The sequence below is a fragment of the Mesocricetus auratus genome, unplaced genomic scaffold, assembly GCF_017639785.1.
Source record: "Mesocricetus auratus isolate SY011 unplaced genomic scaffold, BCM_Maur_2.0 Super-Scaffold_100010, whole genome shotgun sequence".
Lineage (NCBI taxonomy): Eukaryota > Metazoa > Chordata > Mammalia > Rodentia > Cricetidae > Mesocricetus > Mesocricetus auratus.
This window is the reverse complement of record NW_024429194.1, coordinates 62,211,418-62,231,564: the sequence shown is the minus strand read 5'-3', so window position 1 is coordinate 62,231,564 and position 20,147 is coordinate 62,211,418. Positions and strand designations below refer to the sequence as shown.

At 44.2% G+C, this 20,147-nt stretch overlaps 1 long non-coding RNA gene across 2 annotated transcripts in view; it reads left to right on the top strand.

Annotated features, from left to right (window-relative positions):
• The window catches only part of LOC121142846, a 197,320-nt gene that overhangs the window by 34,672 nt on the left and 142,501 nt on the right, over window positions 1-20,147 (top strand). For both annotated transcript variants that reach the window (XR_005879955.1, XR_005879956.1), the window contains exons 2-3: window positions 4,418-4,591; window positions 5,300-5,351. This is a non-coding gene — a long non-coding RNA (uncharacterized LOC121142846). The remainder of the gene's footprint in view (window positions 1-4,417; window positions 4,592-5,299; window positions 5,352-20,147) is intronic.

The window sequence follows — 20,147 nt, the reverse complement described above, 5'->3', positions numbered from 1 at the left end:
GGTGAGTTTGCTTCTTTTTATTCTAGAGCTTTCAGCTGTGCTGTTAATTCTCTAGTGTAACTATTCTTCAGTTTCCTCATGTGTGCACCTAGTGCTATGAACTTTCCTCTCAGCACTGCTTTCAAAGTATCCCATAAGTTTGGGTATGTTGTGTCTTTGTTCTCGTTGAATTCTAGGAAGTCTTTGATTTCTTTTTTTTATTTCTTCCTCGGCCCAGGAATGGTGCAATTACACATTGTTCAATTTCCATGAGTTTGCAGGGTTTCTGCAATTTGTGTTGTTGAATTCTAACTTTAAACTGTGGTGAAACGATAGGATACAGGGGTTTATTCCAATGTTTTTGTATATGTTGAGGTTTACTATGTTGCTGAGTATGTGGTTGATTTTAGAGAAGGTTTCATGTGGCGTTGAGAAGAAGGTATATTCTTTTGTGTTTGGATGGAATGTTCTATAGATGTCTGTTAATCCCAGTTGGGTCATGACTTTTGTTAGTTCCTTTGTTTCTTTGTTAGGTTTCTGTCTGGTGGTCCTGTCTAGTGGTGAGAGAGGGATGTTGAAGTCTCATACTATATGGGTGTGAGGTTTTATGTGCCTTCATATTTGGGGTATAGATGTTCAGAACTGAGACTTCATCTTGATAGACTTTTCCTGTGATGAATATGAAATGACCTTCTTAATCTCTTTTGGTTGATTTTAGTTTGAAGTCTAATTTGTTATATAGTAGGATTGCTACACTAGCTTGTTTCTTGGGTCCATTTGATTGGAAAATCTTTTCCCAACCCTGAGGTAACATCTGTCTTTGAGGATGAGATGTGTTTCTTGTATTCAGTGGAAGGATGCATTTTGTCTTTGTATCCATCCTGTTAGCCTGTGTCTTTTTTTTTAGGTAAGCTAAGACCATTGACATTGAGGGCTATTAGTGACCATTGATTGTTAATTGTTGTTTGTTTTGGTTTTGTTGTTATTGGTGGTACTGTGTGTGGATTTCCTTCCCTGTTTTCCTTTTGGTGTTTGATATTGTTAGGGATTTTCTTTGGTTGATGACCGTATTTCCTCTGGTGATTCTTCAACAGTTCAGATTCTCTCTTCCATCTCTTGTATTCTATTGGTTATACTTACATCTGTAGTTTCTGATTGTTTACCCAGCTTTTCTATTTCCAGCACTCCCTCAGTTTGTGTTTTCTTTATTGTCTCTATTCAGTTTTCAGGTCTTGAATTGTTTGAATTGTTTCCTTCATTTGTTTGATTGTTTTTTTCTTGGCTTTCCTTGCTTACTTTAAAAGATTTGTTGATTTCTTGCATTTTTTGGTTTATGTTTTCCATTTCTTTAAAGGATTTTCTCATATCTTCTTTGAGGGCCTCTATCATTTTCATGAAGTTGTTTTTAAGGCCATTCTCTTCTGCTTCATCTGTGTTGGGATGTTCAGGACTTGCTGGTGTAGAGTCCTTAGAGTCTGGTGGTGTCATATTGGTTTTTCTGTTGTTGAATGTGTTTTTATATTGTCGTCTTCCCATCCCTTTTTTCCAGTGGGTGCACGTGGGGTCTCTTCCTCTCCTTGTGAGTAGGGGTCTAAGGTTCTCTTCTGGTGGGTTCAAGCAGGTGCACTACTCTGATGGGTCTCACGATGGGTGCAAGTGAATCTGAGACACTCTAGGCAAGGGGCAGGCCCAGGAAGATAGAAGGAGGGGGATGTAGGGAGTTGGAGCCCCCGAGCAGAGTCCACCCCATTCCTTCTATTGTATCTTTTGTGCCCAGGACTCTCTCTTCACTGTCTTGCATTCTTTTGGTGAAGCTTGTAGTTTCTGCTTAAATTCCTAAATTCTTCATTTCCAGAATTCCCTCAGTTTGTTTTTCTTTCTTCTTTTCCTATTTTCAGGTATTGAACAGTGTTTTATTTGTTTCCTTCAACTGTTTGTCTTTTCTTGGCTTTCTTCAAGGGATTTATGCATTTTTCCCAGTTCTTTGTACTTCCCTGGACTCCTTTAAGTGATTTATTTATTTCATCTAGTTGTTTGTGTTTTCCCGGACTTCTTTAAGGGATTTCTTTATTTACTCTTTAAGGACCTCTAGCATCTTTAGGTTGTTGGTTTTAAGGTCATTTTCTTGTGTTTCAGCTATGATTGAATATTCGGGGCCTGCTAGGGTAGGATAGCTAGGCTCTGGTGGAGACAGACATAGTGTTTTTATGCTGATGTCTTTGCATCTGGGTTTGGGATGTTAATTTCTGGATTTGTCTTTGTTGGATGGGTGTTTTGTTTCTTAGTTTCTGATTCCTTTCTGGGTTTTTGGAGAATGTGATTGCTGTGTACTGTGTGTTTTACTGACTGGCTTAGCTGGTATGTGCACAGGTAATATCTGCTGGTGTTGGAGGCTGGGATAGAGTGATGAGTCAGGGAGGTGGTGGGGGTCGGTGTAATTTAAGAGGAGATGGTCTGTGTGATGGGCAGGGGCGTGGTGCAAAGGGAGACTGCAGCTGGTGTTTTGTTGCAGTGCAGTGGGTGAGACTGAGGCATCTGGGAGAACAGAGAGTGAGGAGGAGGTGTGTCCTGTGGTTGAGCAGAGGGTGCCTGCTGGATTTGGGGACTGGGATATATGAGCGGGAGTGGGGGGAGGGAGGAGATGTTAGGAGGGGATGGTCTGTGGGGTCCACAGGAGATACGGGCAGTGAGGAAAGGAAATTGCAGCTGATGTTTGGTTGCAGTGCAAGGGATGAGACTAAGGGATTGAGTCTGGGGGAAGAGATAGATAGATAGATAGATAGAGAGAGAGAGAGAGAGAGAGAGAGAGAGAGAGAGAGAGAAGGAGAAGGCTTGTGGGTGCTTACCTAGAAGTTTTCTCTTTTGAAGGGAGAGGCTCTGGAAGCACATAGAGGATTGTAGAGACAGCACAGGAGTATAGGTGGGGGAAATGCTGGTGATGCCCTAGTAGTGGTGTCCACACGAGTCTCTTTCAAAGCAGACAGCTTGCTCACCATTTGTTAACTATCAGGCATTAGGCACACTGACTGAAATCCACACAGACCTGCTTCCAAAGAGATGCCTATGGTGGAAGTGATGGGAGGGGGGCAGAACTGGCTGAATCATTCAGTTCTCATCTATGCTTCTTCTTCTTCTTCTTCTTTTTTTTTTTTTTGGTTTTTACGAGACAGGGTTTCTCTGTATTGTTTTGGAGGCTGTCGGTCCAGCCTGGCCTCGAACTCACAGAGATCCGCCTGCCTCTGCCTCCCGAGTGCTGGGATTAAAGGTATGCACCACCACCGCCTGGCTCACCTATGCTTCTTGAGAGCCTGTTATGGTTCAGGACTGTCCTAAGCACTGTAGGCTCAATGGTAAAAAGAACAAGCTAATACTTCTATCTTCAGTTCTTTACTTCCTAGTAAAGAAAGAAAATGAGTAAGTTGTGCATAGCCGGGGAGAAATGCTAAGGACAAAAATAAAGCAGGAAAATGTCGGGGAAAGTTGACATTTTAGAAAGGCTGACCAAGAAAACTCTGACTAAAAAAAGGTGACATGTGAGTCAGGATCTGTGGGATGCGCAGGAATGAGCCAGCAAACTACCTGGGAGAAATATTCTAGGAAGAAGGAAAACAAGTCCGGGGACAGGAACAAGATTGATATGCCTGAGGAACAGCAAAGGAGACAGTATAGACGGAGCAGAGCTAAAGAGGTCACTACTGGACATGAGCAAGGGAGGAAATGGCATCTTGGCCCTGGAGTGCTTTTTAGGTCACTGGAAAGACTACTTTTTCCCTGAGTTATGTGAAATGCCTTATGGAGGGCTCTCAGGGCAGAGATGATAGCATATGCGTTAATTTTGGAGTGACTGCTTTGTTTAGTAGTTCAGAGCAGAGGCAAGGATGGAAAACTAGAGACCAGTTAAGAGGAAATTATAGAAATCCAGGTGAAAGGTGGTGGTAGCATGGGTGGATTGGAAGGAGCAGGAAGTGTAAGGGTTCAGAGAGGAAGAAAGGGAGGGGGGTTATTTTGGGGGAAAGGCCAGGGATGAACAAGGACCAGCAGAAACATATGTAAAATTGCAGGCATTGCACTGTGGCTTATGAAGAGGGCACGAGAAAGGGACTATGACAAATACATTCAGGAAGTAAAGGGCTGCTAGGTCATGGTTCACCTTGAATGGTAGGTAGTGCTACTGTATGTCTTCCTACCTTAAGCCTATAAGGTTTTAATGTGCAGGGGCCCTGAGAAGAACTAACTTGCCTTCTTTACTCATTTTATTAACTATAAGCCTTCTTACTACCATTCTTATGAGTTCTCTCTCATAGTCCAGGCATTTACTCTTGGAAATGTTCTTTATTCTGTGGTTTGGAAAGCCACAAAACTTTCCCTCCGATAGTTTGCTTACTTCCTCCGTTTCAACCTTTGTGCTCACACTACTCACTCTTCCTTCTGTGTTCAGACAGCAGTGATCAGAGGGATGAACAGGCCACAGCTGCCTGGGCAGAAGAAGCCCCTTTGGGGTCATGGAAATGATCTTCTACAAAGGAGGAAACATCCTACATCATAAAGTAGAATGGCACCATCCCAGGAGATCTGTAACCCAACACTTCAGCCAAGTACCAAACAGATGCAGGTGAGGATGTCCTCTGATTGGCATTGGCAGCCATGTCTTCCTACCCCTTCCCTGGTCCCAGGATCAACCAACAAGGCGCTTCTGATGTAGGGTGGGGTGAGGGGACTGTAGTCTTTGTTGATGTGGATGGGTGTCTGTCTCCCGAGGTTTTCTCTTGCCACAGAGTAGGTCCTATGTCAGGTGGATCAGTTGGAGGGTTGGGAGGACTTGGCAAGAGTGACTGGAGCCCATCCTGGAAATCTTGGAGCTTGTTGCAGCCACAGCCAGCTCAGAAGTTTGGAAAGTGTCCTTTCCAGGCAGTTCTGAGCCTCTTCCAGGCAGCTCAGATGGTCTGGGAATGTCTTTCAGCAGTTGTTACTGCATACATATATACACTTGGGGAAGAAGGGGCCTAGAATATCTGGTCAGTTTCAGGGGCTTCCTGAAGTCTATGAGTTATTTTCTTCCTGAACTTATGGAGCTTTCCTGCAGGATGGGATTTTTTTTACCTCTCTTTACAACACGATGTGTCTTAATAATGAACTTTCCTCTAAAATAGATGGTTTTATCAGTAGGTAATTTCTACATGGCATCCTTAAATAGGTGTGTGAGGCTAGAGAGGCCTTGTAACTAGGACTGTAGTCTTGCTATTAATTTACACTTACTTTATGACTCCCAAGAAGTTGCTTATTTAATTTTAATCTTAAATTCTCTCTCTCTGGAGTATAGGACATTCATCTCCTCAAACACCTTCCAAGGCAGTTGTGAAACAAGGAAACAGGTACCACTTGAATGATTATTCTGTTGCTTACTGTTATGCTCATTGTTAATAAAAAGAACTGATTGATTGATGTCAGGGCAAGAAGAGTTTGGGTGAGATAGCCTGATGCAGAGAGAGTGATGGGAGAAAGAAGGATGGAGTCAGGGAGTCACAGGAGACACCAACCAGCTGCCAGAATGTGTAGAAAATGAGGTAACAATCCATGAACCACATGGTGAAGCATAGATAAGAAATAAAGGTTGATTTAAGTGTAAGAGTTATCTAGCTAGTAACAAGCCTGAGCTATCGATTGAGCATTTGTAACTGATATTAAGCTTCTGAGTGATTATTTGAGAGTGACTACAGAACAAAAAATGTTTTCCTAGTACTTATAGAGATTCCAGCTTGACAAGGTCTCAGTCCATCAAAGAAAAAAAAGGATTCAATTGCTTGTTTGGAACTTTTGAGTCAGATATGTTTTGGAAGGATACATTTTTCTAATTGTAGAAAGAATTATGGAGACTGTTGTTTTTTATATATTTTATTTTTAAATTTAAATTTAAATTAGAAACAAGGTTGCTTCACATGTCAATTCCAGGTCCCTCTCCCTTTCCCTTCCCTCCTCCGGCGCCCTCCTACCAACTCCCCTCATTTCCCCAGGGAGGGTGAGGCCCTCCATGGAGGTGTCCATAGTCTGTCATTTCATCCAGGGCAGGGCCTAGACCCTCCTCCAAGAGTCCAGGGTGAGAGTGTATCTCTCATTGTTGGATGGGAGCCCAAAGTCCATTTGTATACCCGGGATAAATATTGATCTACTACCCAAGGCTCAATAGATTGCCTAGGACTCCTCACTGACACCCACATTCAGGGGGTCTTGATCAGTCCCATGCTGGATTCCCAGGCATCAGTCTGGGATTCAAGAGCTAACTCTTGTCAAGTCAACTGTTTCTGGGGGTTGAACCAGCCCAGTCTTAACCCCTTTGGTCATCAGTCCTCCCTCTCTGTCACTGGATTTCTTGAGTTCAGATCAGTGCTTAGCTGTGGGAGTCTGCCTCTGCTTCCATCAGTCACTGAATGAAGGTTCTGTTTCCCAGACTCTCTGGCCATGGGATTGTAGGCTGGGACTCCCCAGATCTATGTCTAAAATCCATATATGAGGATTTTTAGACCATCCTGAGTGGAGGTAACCCAGTCACAAAAAGAGAAACATGGCATGTACTCCCTCACATATGGATTTTAGATTGTGTTGTTTATTAGCAGGCTATCTCATTACCAACCACATTTCAATGGCAGAACTGACTATTCATATAAAATAAGCTAAAGAAGGGTTATAAATGCCATATGTCACTTTACAGCAAACTTTTAAAAAGTTAAAAAAAACCAAGTGAGTTAAGTAATGGTCAAGTTTTTCTACCAAATGATTTGTGAAAGGACTTTTGATTTTTAGCATTTTCTGGGCTTTAGAAGCATGTGTTGGCTTTCGGACCTGTAGGATTAGGTAGTTTTGGAAAAATGGAGGGAACATGCTCTCAAGTCCAAAGACCTGTGGGTGAACTTATGTGTTACTGTTTAAGATAAATTGAGTGATTTTTGGGAGCAACTGCTCATATATCTCAATTTCTGGCTATAACACATGTGAACAATAATTCAGAACTATTATGACATTGAAGGAGCAGCACACAAGCATGCCTCCTAAGCTCTCTAAAGCTGTCTGAGTTCTTCACTTCAAAGGAAGAAGGCTTTCATTTGTTTGGCAGTTACTTTTTGGCCAACACTGGGGGCAGAGTGCATGTGGCATGTCCTTAGCCTTAAGGAAGCTAAAGGTTATTATGAGGTTAAAGTTGCGTTATGTGATTTGAGAGTTGAGATTTCTTAGGTCTCAATAATGAAGATGGTTTACTTCACATAATAAATGCATGGATAGGACTTGGTAGTTACTACCTCAGAGCTTGGGCTTGGTAGTTAAAATGTGATGGTAGCTTTCCCCACAGTTGGAAAGGCAAAAGGACAGAGAATTGTGAGTGTATGTATTGTGTGTGTGTGTATGTGTGTGTGTGTGTGTGTGTGTACTTAAGAGGGAAAAACCCTGCCTCCAGATCCCAAGCAATCTCTATAGCATTGTCAACAAGTCAGCAGGGTTGGGAGTTCTAGGCCAGCCTGGATTATATACTGAGCCCTCCAACTCCCTTATTTTTGTTAATAGAAGCAAAGTTGATATCTATACAAGGCTTTTCTAAGAGGGAATTAAAACTCTGACATCACCCCTGAACTTGTCACACAACAGATTTTTTAAAAAAATCTTTTAAAATTAATTTTTATTTAAATTAAAAGCAATCTTATTTTACATACCAATCCCAGTTCCCTCTCCCTCCTGTCCTCCCATTTCCCTTACTAATACCTTATGCCACCCCCCCATCCACTCCTCTGGGAGGGTGAGGCCTCCCATGGGGGAATCTTCAAAGTCTGTCACATCATTTGGGGTGGGACCTAGGCCCTCCCCCATGTATCTAGGCTGAGAGAATATCCCTTCATAGGGAATGGGCTTCCAAAGCCCATTCGTGCACTGGGGATAAATACTGGTTCCACTGTCAAAGGCCCCATAGGCTGCCCAGTCCTCCCAACTGACACCAGGTTCAGGGGACCTGGTTCAGTCCTATGCTGGTTCCCCAGCTGTCAGACTGAGGTCCTTGAGCTCCCACTTGCTCAGGTCAGCTGTTTCTGACTCCTTGATCATGACTTCTCCCTCTCTATAACTGGATTCCAGGAGTTCAGCTCAGAGCTTAGCTGTGGGTCTCTGCTTCTGTTTCCATCAGCTACTGGATGAAGGTTCTAGGATGGTATTTAAGGTAGTCATCAATCTCATTAAGGGGGAAGGGCATTTAAGTTAGCCTCTCCACTATTGCTTAGTTCTTAGTTGGGGACATCCTTGTGGATCCCTGGAGATTTCCCTCCATCTATCAAGGTATCTCTTTCCTTGCTCTCCTTCTATTCTTTCCTGAACTTGACCTTCCTGATCCCTCATGTTCTCCTCCCCTAGCCCCTTTTCCCTCCTCTTTATCCTACCTTCCCCCTCTTCCCATGCTCCCAATTTGCTCAGGGGATCTTGTCCCTGTCCCTTTCTCCTGGGGTCCATGTATGTCTCTCTTAAGGTCCTCCCTGTTTCCTAGCTTCTCTGGGCACAGGCGATTCTTTATAAATGCCACTGAATGGTTCGTCTCTCCTAATCCTCCTGGCCCCAGGAAAAATGAGAGATATTCACATAACTGATGATGAATTTGGAATTCATAACACTTATTTTACATAGCATTTTCATTACTTTATATCAAAACCCAGGAGAAAGGTTATCCTTGTCTTAATTAGTTTCTATTGCTGTGAAGAGACACCATGGTCACAGCAACTCTTATAAAGGAAAACGTTTAATTGAGGCTGTCTTATGGTTCTAGAGGTTTCTTGGTGGGAAGCATGATGGCACACAGGCAGGCATGGTGCTGGAGAAGGAGCTGAGAGTTCTACTCCAAGATTGGCAGGCAGCAGGAAGGGCAAGTGAGCCACACTAGGCCTGGCTTGAGCATCTGAGACCTCAAAGCCCACCCCCTGGTGACACACCTTCAACAAAGCCACACATACTCCAATAACACCACACCTCCTAATAGTGCCACTCTCTGGACCTATGGGGGCATTTTCTTCCAAATCACCACAATGTAAAGTTATAGGATTTGCAGTATATTGTTGTTAGAACATGAAGGGTCCCGCATAGGTTGATGTGTTTGATCACCTGGTGGTGCTATTTGGGAGGTTATGGAGCTGTAGGAACCTATCCAGTGTTGCACTAGAAAGGCTTGATGTTTTATAGCCTGGACACACTTTCTGTACCTCTATGCTTACTAAACAGCAGAGTAGTCTTAAGCTCTGCTTCCATGGCCATGCTTTCCCCACCAGGATGGACTATATACCAAATAAACCCTTCCTCCCCTAAATTGCCTCCACCCACAGAGACACAGGGTGTGGATCTGGTGAGGGGCCAGCCTGTGTGATGTTTTCCAATCTAAGCATTGGTGAGTTTGCTGATGCTTCTTTCCATCATTGTTGTGTGGAAACTTACTCCAAGTTGAAACATTGCATCCTGGGGCAGGGGATGCCATTAAGACTTCTGAAATTCTAAAGGGAGGCTCCTTAAGATTCAGGAAATAACTCAAAAGAGTCAGGAAATCACTGAATCTTACCAGATTCCAGTGCCTTTCCCTTCCCAAGGAATACTCAAAAAACAAGGCTCTCTAATCTGTTGTGCATCCTTCGAGTCATCCTCAGGGATCTAGGGCTCTGGCTTTCATGAGTTGTCATCTATGCTGGGGGGAGCTTCCAGGGATGCAGCTGCCTTTTTGTCTTCCATGTTCCTGTAAGTGACATATTGTAGAATATTATTTTAACTAGGCAAAAATGTGTTGTTCCCTTTGTTTGTGCTGCAAATATTTAATTATGTAAAGATGTGTTGCATTTGCCTCGCCTTGCCTGACTAAGGCAACGGATTGGCGTAATAAATAGCTGCACAGTCGAAGCTAGGCAGTGAAAGGATAGGTGGGGCTGGTGGTCAGAAGACAACAAACAGGAGGAGGAATCTAGGTTCTAGAGAAGAGAGAGAATGAGAGAAGAGAATGAAGAAGAAAGAGAGGGACACGCTTGGGATTAGAAACCAGGCCACCAGCCAGCCAGCCAGGAGAAGCAATGAAAGTAAGACATACAGAAGAGGAAGGTAAGAAGTCCTGAGGCAAAACAGAGATGAAGAGAAACAGATTAAAATAAGAGCTAAGACAAGGCCGAGCATTCACAACTAATAAGAAGTCTCCATGTTGTGATTTGGGAGCTAATTGTGGCCTTAAAGAAAGCTACAGTAACACCTCATCCATACTCTAGTAGGTAACGCTAATAAACACACTTGCTTGTCAAGTGACTTTGGCAGTTTGTTGTAGAATCTCTTTCTGGGTGAGTAGACTTAACATTCATGTCTTCTCAGGAATAGTATCATCTAAAACATATGGTGCTTGTTTTGGTCCATGATCCATCCATTGTCATCATCTGCTTATTTCTGCACCAATGCCCTGGCTTCTGTATCAGTTTGGGCAATGGGAGACATTGGTTGAAACCAGATGGATTGAGAGGGAAGTCCAGGCCAGAGTCTCTGAAGATCAGGTTCTTCATACATTCAAAACACAGACTTTAGATCCATGTTACCACTATGGACATGGACAGATGTATTTACTTCATTTTTGCAGGATTGCCCGAGTTCTTCTGTATTCCCCTAAAATCTTATCCTTGTAACTTGGCCACTGGGCCAAGAGTGCAGATGTAGCCGTGGAGTGGAATTATTTTGAAAGTATAGTTCCATACAACATGTTTGTGTGCAAATCAATGCTCTTAGGTTTCTGTAAATGCTAATTCCACTGAATATCCTTAGTGACCCAAAAAGACATGAAATATTAATGCCCTTACTGTACATATGAGGAAATTAAAGCAAAGATAGGTTAAAGACCCTATATGTGATGACACGATGCTGGGCTTCAAACACCAGCTTTCTGGATTCAGAGTGTTACAACACCACTTCCTGCTAGAAAGACAAATTAGATTTTATAGTAAATAAAAAGTTCTCTTCAACATTATACAGCTCTCATCTTAACTATTGGGGAAGTCAGTCTCATTCCGTACAGGCCTACAGTTGACTGGGTAAGTCCTGTTCATCTTATTCTATACAGGCCTGCAGTTGACCTGGTGAGACCTATTCATAGTATGAAGGACAGTCTGCTTTACTCAAAGATAAACCCATCAAAACAGCCTTACATAATATTTGACTATATATCTGGGTATTATGGCCCAGATGTAGTCTCACCTACAATTAATGAGAGCACCCTCTAAGAGTTTGTGGGAAATGTACTGAACACGTGGGTCCCAGATATCAAAGGGTATGTGATATGAGGCACCAGGAAGTGTTTCATAGTCCTTAAGAAGGATTCTCTTTATATTATTGGTCTCCCAAGGTAAAGTAGTGATCTCCACAGAGTCCAAAGGGACCAATGAGCCTTTTCTTCTCCGTCCTGTGGGCTAAACAAGAGGCATCCTCATGACTTATATGTGGTTCAGACATAGGGAATTGGAGTTAACAACCAAGGTTAGAGGATTGCAAATCTCAATACCTACAGGGCTCAGTCAAGCAACATAAATTAGCTCTGCAGCCCAGGTTTAGGTCAGGCAACAGCACAGGTGCAATGGTGAGTGGAAAATAGCCTCCCATTTCCCGGAGGTCAGGAAGAAGTGACAGAGCTGGAGCATGGGTAGTAGTAGCCTGTGCTACCTCCCATGGGTGGTAGCCTCAGCTTCATCTCCTCTGTTTGCTGTTGCCAGATGCTCTCACTTTCCAAAAGAGGTCAGAATCTGAGCGTTTATGTGAGTCTTCTCACTTTTTTCTTTTTTGTACGTTATATGTAATATTTTACTGTTAAATATTAAAATGTTAATTTCGAATGTGACAGAATCATGTACATGAGGTTTTGAAATATGTATAAACTATGGAATCGTTAAATTCAGCTAATTACAGATGCTTTATACCTTCTTTCCATTTCAGAACAACTTCAGACATATAAGGAATTGTTAAGAGAATTTCCATGTGCTCTTTCTTGGTCTACAAAGGAGTAGAGTACTCAGAGGCTGATGTTGGGTCACATTTGCTTTGTCATTCTCTGCCTTTGTCTTTTCCTGAACCCTTTGGGCAGAAGGCTTCTTCAGAAAAGGTTCTCTGTGGTAAATCCAAGTGCTTCTGCTTTTAGGAACAAAGGTTTTGTTGCAGCAACAGCTCCTCCTCCTCCCTCTTTATTTTGGATTTTTGAGCATTCTGTTCTGCAGGAGTTTAGCTTTCTTTACCTAACATATTCCTGATGCCTGAGATATGGACTCTCCTAAGAACTATTCTCTGCGCTCTGGTCTGGAAATTGCCTGAGCTTCAGAGCAAGTAGCCTGGTGGGGAGAGAGAAACCTTGGACTTGAACATTCTACCTCTTGAGCGTTCCATGGCTCTTCACTTGATCTAGACTTGAAGGGGATAGAAGAAACATATCTTATCCCTCTCCCATATCCTAGAAAATAGCTCCTATCCTTTGTGTTGTTTTGATAGAGACTCTCTCTACATTCCAGTTCAAGTCTGGCCCTGAACTCCTGATCCTCCTGTGTTAATCTCCAAAGTGCTTAGAATAAAGGTTTGTATGTCCTACCTTGCCTGGCTCCCAAGTTCCTTGTTTGAGCAATGCATTTTCCCTAGAGGGTGTGACTTCAAGGCTTTCATTATTACCCCCAACAAGGTAAGGGATGAAGGATGATCTTAGGGACAACTGAGCTGAGCTTGTCTTTCTAGTGTTAAATAGGTTCCAAGATTGAGGGCACAGTGTTATAGGACTCCAGATATAAGAAATTCTTCATGGACTAAGGGGAATCAGAGGCCTAGGATTTCCAGCAGAAGGCCTTAGAGCCAATTCCAGGGCAATGGGGAAAGCCCTATTCAATACTCTGATGCTTCCTTTCCTCCCCTTCTTAAAGAGCTCACAGACGTGCTTCAAATTTGATGCCCACAACATAGCATTACACAGGGAGTGTAGGTAATATGGAAACAAGCTCAGGAACTGAGGTCTGGTCACTGAAGACATGGCAAAGGGTAGTATGAGTGAGCAAACTACTCCTATATGGGAAGGCCCTGTCTGACTCTGAGGTTCAGTGTGAAGTATTAGATACCTACCTAAGTCTTGCAGAGAGCTCCTCCCTCCCTGCAAGGGACCAAGGACTCCTGGTCAGGTTTCCCATCTCACCCTCCTCAAGGAACACACATACACTCTTCAAATTTGATGCTTTCTATTTAATAGCTAATTTTTTTTAAATTTTAATTTCAAGTTTACTTTTTAATTTTACTGTTTTATGCTGTAATCATAAAGCCTGGTTCAATTGGACATCATTACTCAGCTTTTCCTCCCATACTTAGCATCTTCTTAGTTTTCTTGGCAGTGGCATGCATATCATCTAGAACAGCCATAGGGAAAAAAGGGGGAAAGAGATGTAGAGGAAAAAGGAAATAATGAAAGGTTAGAGGCAGGGAGATGGGGAAGGAGAGGAGGAAGGTGGCATGAAGGATCTTCAAAACCCCCAGGCACCAGCTCCACCCATTCCCTTCCTCTCCTAGCTCCATCTTCTGCCTTCCAAACAAACTGATGTCCTGCAGGGTTACCCAGACACTAAGGTATGGTGTTAGATTCAGCATAGCCTGAAGATCCAACTTCTTGGGGGTGGGGTGGGGGAAGGGATGGTAACAGACAGGTCAGACAGGTTGCCCAGTGGAAAGGCCTGGATTGAGCCAGGGAGACTCAGAGTCAGACAGTGATGCAAGTTTGAATGTTAATTGGGAAATTAGAGACATTTGAAACCAAAGTGAGGACACTGTCAGTAGTTATGACCTTTGCCAGTCTCACGGTAGGGGTGGTGATGGAGGCTGGATCTGAGGGAGGAGTGGAAATGCTCAGACTGGGCTCTATATGGCTCATCTGGGGACACACTCACCTTTAACTTCAGAAAGTAATGCCTCTGCCATTTTCTTCATAGAGTTTTCTTTCATGTGAGCCTTTTCTGCTGTGGATTCAAGTTCAAGGCAGAAGAGTTCACACCAGCAAAAGTAGCTTCATTTGTACTCATTATTCCCACCACCTTCCCAAGTCCAGGGTACCACAGGCAACCCTTTATTGAGAGAGCCGATGTCTCCTTCTTTCAGGGGAAGGCTGAAGAAAGGCCACACACAGAAAAACCTATTGCACACACACAATCTCTGGGGCGGTGGTTGTATACAACTGTGTCAGTCTCCTCTGGAGGCTGTACTTGTGCCTCTAGGACTGTGCCTGGGAATGAGGCTGCCCCGGAAGTAAAATCCTGGCACTGTCAGAGACCTACCCATAGAGCTGTAACTTTGCTTCTTCTGTTGCTTTTTTCCCTCGTCAACAGACCCACGGGATGCTGCATTTCCCATCTTGACAGGTGTCTCATGGGATTCTGCAAGAGGGTGAAAGAAGAAACAGTTGCTCAACCTGACCCCAGAAGACATGACTGGCTTATCTCCTCAAGGCCTGGCTTTGGGACTCACTCCCCGTGTGGTGGTCCTTGTCTTCTGCTTCCTTATGGACTTTCTTCTCTTCTTTGGGGCCTTCTCCTAGAGTGAATTAGAATTCAGGGAGATCTGTGTTCTGGCAGAAAAGACCACATCACTTTAAAGAGATCCCCCCAGTTTTCATATCTTATTCTGGCTTCCCTGTTTCCCAGGATCTTTGCCTGCAATCTATCATTCTCATTTATTTTTATCTCTCCTTTCATATGATCCATTTACCCTCAGCCCTGGGAGCTAGTGTAGGGGAGGAAGACTTACCTTTCCCTTCTTCTAGGGCAGAGTAATCCTTTGGATCATCTGTAAAGGAGGGAAATGGGACCACCAGATCAAATAGACAGCAGTGGTTAAGCCCTGTGCCATTGACTGCCCAGAGTTCCCTGAGCTCAGGACTGGCCCTGGAGAGATGGGAGTGCAATCTCTGCACTATACTCTGGTTCTACTAGAAATGCTTTTAGACCTTTAATCTGAATCCTTATCTCTGTTGTTTCCTCTGTGGCCTCAGCTACTCATCATGTCCACATGAAAACGGAATCATTGTCTCATTCTCTTTGATAGGTTGCAGGGCATGCCAGTCTCAGATGAAAACGGGAGAGACGGTATGTTGTGGCGATGGGGGCAAGACTGTCTCTTCTCAGTGGATATGTGGACTCCAGCTCTGCATATCTTTGTTCATCTAGTGAATACAGCACATAGAATGCACCTGTCAGCATTTCAGAAGCTGGGAACAGAACTGTGAGCTGTGAGAAAAGCTAACAGTCCATGGGGCAGTTGGAGAAATAAGAATGACAACGACGTTAGTGATGGTGCTAGTAAGGGGAAATCCAGGAGGTTATCTAATACAACAAAACAAAAAAAGAAGCACAACTATTCTGTGGCTTGAGTACGGCTAGCCCGAGGAGATGCATTCACACAGAGGAGAGGCAAAGCCAAATGTCTGAAAATTGGGTGGGAGGATGGTTGGCACTGCCTGGGTGAAATGACAGGGTGAGGGACAGAGAGAAGGGGAAGCCTCAGCGGTGGAAATGGTTCAGCTTATTGAGGAGAAAAAGACGCCAGAGCGACAGTAGCAGAGTAGACAGGCGCGTTGAGGGGACGAAACTGCAGCATTACTGAGGGCTGAGCATGGGGGTTCTTTTTGGAAGCACGAGAGGGTGGCAGAAGCACATTTAGGAGCACCCTCTCTACTGAGGAATGGACAAGGGGATCAAGCAGGGCCGTTCCCCAGGGTCTATAAAGCCAAATGCCGCACAAGGGTCAATAAGGCTGAGTGGTGGGCAAGGGTCATACTCACGGGCCCAGGCCAGTGATCCAGCCAGAGCTGCCAGAAAGAGAAGAGCAGTGAGTCTCATGCTTCTGTCCACCTGGGAGTGTCCACTCAGGGTTTGCTGCAGAGTCCTCAGAGATTCTCTGGTCTCGGTGTCTCTACTGTCTGTCTGGACCTCTTTTAATCATGACAGAGACCAATGAGAACCAGGCTTCCAGTGGCGTGTTCATTCCTCCTCCTCCTCCTCCTCCTCCTCCTCCTCCTCCTCCTCCTCCTCCTCCTCCTCCTCCTCCTCCTCCTCCACATCTCCCACCTCAGAATCATCTGCTAAGTCAATAGGAGCCAGCTGGGTCTGGCTAGTGCTTGCTTTCCCTCCAGGTAGGTCCTGGGTAGGTGTTCTGGAACCATCCTGTTTGGCATCATTTGCTTGCCCTTCCCTTTGCCATCACTCAAGCTTCCATGTCTGACGACATCTTAGGGTCTAGGTGAGACTGTGGGGAGTTTCTGAGGAGGGCTGTAGCAGGATTATTTTGATCAGACGTCTCTCCTTGAGTGGAGGAGCTGGAGGGCCTCTCAGATTCAGTCTCCTCAGGGCAAGTGGGAGGGCTGGAGCTCCTCCAGAGTAGGCCAAGCCAGTTTCAAGGGGCAGCCCTCAGAGCCCTGGTCTAGAGAGGTTCTTTCTTTAGAAAAGAACCAGTCTCTGTAGAGGCCCTGACTAAGGCATTTTCAACCCCAGCTAATGATTCCCAACCCCTGAAAACGCTTCTGGTGACAGCGGAAAGTCAGCTCTCAGCTTGCTCTTTAGAAGGGAGCTGGTGGCCATGGTGTGCAGAGGCCCCATCAGTGGGAAAGGAAAAGGTGCTTGTACCTTCTGGGAATCATGTTTGCTTTGGGTTGGCAGGAATGGTTCTGGAGACAAAGTTTATGACTTGATTTTGTGATTACTAGTTTTGTGGTTTTGGGAGTGGCCAGTCACCTGCCCTACTTCAATTGCTTTTATTTGACAGTGAGAAATCATCATTATTCTCTCCAAGGTTAATATGAGGAATATGTATGCTGTGATTATCCTCGACCTATTTTAGGAGCTGAAAACAATATGGAACTTTGTTTTCTGACTGTAAGAAAACTGGTTACTGTTTGGGACTCTCTCCAGGGAACAGGCGTTTCCCTAGGGCTTTGGGGACAGCAGTCTGTGATTGTTTCTGTGGTGTTTTCCTTGTGCTGTCTCAGACATGAGTAGTTTATGGTCTTGCATGGAGGGATACACAGTGGATCAGGCCACAGACAGAGAGAGAAACAACAGAGAGGCAGTGATGGTATCAGCAAAGAAATGTAAGCCCTTCTTGGTCCAAAAGGTTGGGTATCTGCTTCAGTATTTGGTAGAGGAGTGACTTGGTGCTTGTCACATAATCCCAGATCTCCATGTTGGGAGTGTTCAGAATAACCCAGGATACAAGTGAAGTTTAAATAGGAAATTTAATAGAGACACTCTGAGGCCCCTGTGCACCCTGGCATTCACCCCACATCGCCACAGGAATTTGCTCTATCCAGCCTCCTTTACTCTGCGGTAGTTAACAGGAACCTGTCTTGGCTCACCTTTTTCTATCATATCGACGGCCTTACCCCACCTTTTCCTAGCTTCCATTTATGCCAAAGCTGTTAGAAACACATGCATACTTTGTTTCATCATTGTTTTACTTTACATTCCCACCCACCCTGCAATGTTCCCATATGTTTCCTTGGAGGAATGCTTGCCAAGGTAGAAAACACAGTTGCTGCTTTTCATCTATGTCTTTCTTGACCTGTGAGGGTAAATGACACTGTTAACTAGCTTTCATCCTGTGAAATGCTAGACTTCTCTCCTCCCCCCTCTCTCTTTCTCCATTGCTTTCTTCCCTGCTACCCTAGTATTTTCCAGGTTTCTATTTGGAACCCCTTACTTCTTCCCCTCATACATGCTCCTGTGTGAGTCAAATTTATAAATCCCGCCTGCTCATCAACTCAGACCCCTCTTCTGAGCATTAAAAACCAATAACTGATCGGCAACAAATCCTAGAGGTTGAAAATGGGTCTCACTTGCCTTGTCCAGAGTCTTTACCCATCACTCCCTCCCCCTTTACTAGTTTTGTTTTTGTTTCAATTAATAGCACTAACATTCAATCTGTAATCTAGACAGATGCTTGACAACAGTTTTCCAGTATTCTTCCTGCCAGCCTCTCCGTTACATGAATGTAGGGACTGGTCCCTCTTCATCACTCCCAGGGCCTCTGTTTCTATGGTCTCTGTCTTTGCATCTTGCCATTTCTGTTCTTCACCAAAATAGCCCCACAGCTGATAGCTTCTATTTCTGTACACCTGCAGTGGAAGTGATTTACAGTTGTGTAAACCCAGACAGAGTGTGATTGCCTTTTGTGAGTTGGATTCTGTCTGCCCTTTACTTTTTAATTTCTTTCTTCATTTCTTTTATACGTTTGGATATTTTTTCTGCATGTTGTTGTGTGCCATGTGTGTGCAGTGTCTGCAGAAGAGGGGGGATCGGTTACATAAATCCACTGGAAACCTGGAGTTCACCTTTGTACTCATTAAAACAAAACAAAACAGGATAATGCCACCACCTCCAGTTAATGAGGGTCTGGAGAGATGATTGAGCAGCTAAGACTGCTTGTAGCTTTCCCAGAGGGCCTGAGGTTCTGGTTCTGAGGACCTATATCAGGTGACTCAAAACTCCGCCCTCTGAGGATCCAAAATCCTTTTCTGTCTGCTACAGGTTTGTACACATAACACACACACACACACACACACACACACAAATAAAAATAAATCTTAAAGAGAAAAGAAACAACAACAAGCAGCAACTAACCAAACAGCATACAGTATTTGTTTACATTTTTATGAGGAAAAACTTATATACAATGCAAGGTACATATTATCTTGTCATTTTAGCAAATCCGTCTAGTGATTCCAATTAATATTTATGTTGCCAGCAATCTAGAAAATTCTCTAGTACCCCTTCCCAAGAAACCCTTGCTCTAACCCCTACAGATAAACAGAACAGCTTAAAAAAAAAAAAAGACCCACAGAAACACCTGACTCAAGCAAGTGAGAGCTCATTGACTCCAGACTGACAGCTGGGGACCTGCATATGACTGAACAAGGCCTCTGAATGTGGGTCACAGTTGGGTGTCTTGGGCAGTTTGTGGGTCCACCAGCAGTGAGACCAGTATTTATCCCCAGTGCAAGAACTGGCTTTTTGGAGCCCATTCCCTATGGGGGGGATACCATGCTCAGCCTAAATACAGGGTGGGATGGGGTGGGGAGGAGGAGGACCTTGGTCCTGCCTCAAGTGATATGACAGACTTTGTTGATTGTGTGTGTGTGTGTGTGTGTGTGTGTGTGTGTGTATGCCACGTGTGTGGGTGACATGGTGGCTAGAACAGGGTTTTGGACTCCTAGACTTGGAGTTATAAGGAACTGTGAGTTACCTGACTTGGGTGCTTGTAACTGAACTCAGACCCTTTGCAAGAATAGGAAGTGCTCTTAATCACGGAGACACTTCTCTGGCCTCCACAGCTGCTTTTCCGGTGCATTCTTTGCTGGAATATCTGTGGGGTTTGTCTGTGAATATATCCAGAGAACCTTCTTTACTAGAGGTCTGGGCCAGAGAAACCTGAAGATTTGGGCCGCAGAAGCTTCTCTGAGTCAGAACAGAAAGCATGTATTAAAAAATCATTTGTTGTCGTTATTAACCTTCCTCTCTTTCTCTCTCTGTGAATTTGTGTCAAGGTTAGGAGACAATTTTGTGGAGTCTTTTTTCTCCCGTCCACCTTTACATTGATTCTGGGGATCAAACTCAGGCCTCCAGGCCTGCATTGTGGGTGGCAAAGTCATTTTACCTATGGAACTGTCTTATTGGCCCTTCCACACATTTTTTTTTCGAGACAGGGCTTCTCTGTATTGCTTTGGAGGTTGTCCTGGAACTTGCTCTGTAGACCAGGCTGGCCTTGAACTCACAGAGATCCCCCTGTCTCTGCCTCCCGAGTGCTGGGATTAAAGGCATGTGTCACCAATGCCCATACTTTTAAAAGTGTTGAGTCTCCAGGGTTTCCTGGTGAAGAAGTCTGAGAGTAGACTTTGACCCATCCATGTAGCTCAGCTGGGGGTCCCAAGACTAGTTCCAGTGGACATGTGAGGATACAGGGAGCATGTAGCTTGGGAGAGAATGTTTGTGCTCATCAACAGATAGCTTCTATGAGTGAGAGAAGTAGAAGATATCCTATGTGAATCTCTACCCTCCACATTCATGCATGGGCAAGCACACTTGCAGACAAACACACGCATAAGGCACCCCCTGCACACTGATACACACACTTAA